Source organism: Entelurus aequoreus, linkage group LG28 (assembly GCF_033978785.1).
Source record: "Entelurus aequoreus isolate RoL-2023_Sb linkage group LG28, RoL_Eaeq_v1.1, whole genome shotgun sequence".
Classification (NCBI taxonomy): Eukaryota; Metazoa; Chordata; class Actinopteri; order Syngnathiformes; family Syngnathidae; genus Entelurus; species Entelurus aequoreus.
Genome location: NC_084758.1, coordinates 3,985,269 through 3,987,768, shown reverse-complemented (window position 1 = coordinate 3,987,768; position 2,500 = coordinate 3,985,269).

Genomic DNA, 2,500 nt, shown 5'->3' with positions numbered 1-2,500 from the left:
CGCGCTTCTGTTCATTAAACTGTGCATCTGGAAGAATGTGCGGGTAATTAAAATTCTGCGGGACGAGTGAAGTGAGGCAAAACAGTCCGCTCGGAACGACATGAACGCCTGAGCTTGTAAGAACAATGTTCCTCCCGACGCACGGGAGGCCAAGCAATATGTGTACACTTATCTGCATTTTGACTTTCAAAATAAAAGCGCGACGAGACTCTAGTGTCCAAAAATTTTTTTTACAATATATATATATATACATATAGAAATATAATGCATATATGATACAAATGTTATAAACATAAACTATACACTACTGCCATCTAACGCCTCGGACTTGCAACTGCAATTGAGACTCAAATATGCGATTAAAAAAAAACACAAGATAAAAATAAGCAGCTTATTTTAAAGGTTGCAAAAAAACATTTGTATTTTGTCAACAAACACAAAAGTACCGAAAGTGCTGGTATCGAGTCCCAAAAACGGGGAATGGGTACCAAATGTAAATAGTAGCTATCCCTCGTCTCCGTGGCGACATGAACCTCGTTTGAATATGGCTGATTCCCAGCAGGCAGCAGACGTTGAAACAATGTTGAGGACTTGTTGAATGAGGTCACGACCTTGAAACAACATGCTTTTTGACATTTAATCAATGTTGAGTTCTGACGTTGATGTAACATTGAATTTTGGTCATTTCACAACCAATATTCTACGACACAAATACAACATTGAAACAACATTATTTTTGATTACGTCTATTTAATGTCGGTTTCTGATGTTGATTTAACATTGAATTTTGGTAATTTTTCAACCAATATTCTACAACACAAATACAACGTTAAAACAACACACTTTTTAACATTTATTTAATGTTGAGTTCTGACGTTGATTTAACATTGAAATGTGTTAAATTTTCAACCAATATTTTACAACACAAACCTAACGTTGAAACAACATGCTTTTTGACAACGTTTAATCAATGTTGGCTTCTGACGTTGATTTAACATTGAAATTTGGTCATTTTCCCAACCAATATTCTACAACACAAATACAACGTTGAAACATGCTTTTTAACATTTAATTAATGTTGAGTTCTGACGTTGATTTAACATTGAAATTTGGTCAATTTTCAACCAATATTCTACAACACAAATACAACGTTGAAACAACATGCTTTTCAACATTTAATTAATGTTGGGTTCTGACGTTGATTTGACCATTGAAATGTGGTCATTTCCCAACCAATAATCAACAACACAAATACAACATTGAAACAACATGCTTTTTGATGACGTCTATTTAATGTCGGTTTCTGATGTTGATTTAACATTGAAATTTGGTCATTTCCCAACCAATATTCTACAACACAAATACAACGTTGAAACAACATGCTTTTAACATTTAATCAATGTTGAGTTCTGACGTTGATTTAACATTGAAATTTGGTCAATTTTCAACTGATATTGTACAACACAAACGTAACATTGAAACAACATGCTTTTTGACAACGTTTAATCAATGTTGAGTTCTAACGTTGATTTAACATTGAAATTTGGTATTTTCCCAACCAATATTCTACAACACAAATACAACATTGAAACAACATTATTTTTGATGACGTCTATTTAATGTCGGTTTCTGATGTTGATTTAACATTGAAATTTGGTAATTTTTCAACCAATATTCTACAACACAAATACAACGTTAAAACAACACACTTTTTAACATTTATTTAATGTTGAGTTCTGACGTTGATTTAACATTGTTATTTGGTAATTTCCCAACCAATATTCTACAACAAAACTACATTGAAACAACATGCTTTTTAACATTTAATCAATGTTGAGTTCTGACGTTGATTTAACTTTGAAATTTGGTCAATTTTCAACTGATACTGTACAACACAAACGTAACATTGAAACAACATGCTTTTTGACATGTAATCAATGTTGAGTTCTGACGTTGATGTAACATTGAATTTTGGTCATTTCACAACCAATATTCTACAACACAAATACAACGTTGAAACAACATGCTTTTCAACATTTAATTAATGTTGGGTTTTGACGTTGATTTGACATTGAAATTTGGTCATTTCCCAACCAATATTCAACAACACAAGTACAACATTGAAACAACATGCTTTTTGATTACGTCTATTTAATGTCGGTTTCTGATGTTGATTTAACATTGAATTTTGGTAATTTTTCAACCAATATTCTACAACACAAATATAACGTTGAAACAACATGCTTTTTAACATTTAATCAATGTTGGGTTTTGACGTTGATTTGACATTGAAATTTGGTCATTTTTAAACCATTATTCTACAACACAAATACAACGTTGAAACAACATGCTTTTTGACGACGTTTAATCAATATCAGGTTCTGACGTTGATTTGACATTGAAATTTGGCCATTTCCTAACCAAAATTCCACAACACAAATACAACGTTGAAACAACATGCTTTTTAACGTTTATTCAATGTCAGGTTGTGACGTTGATT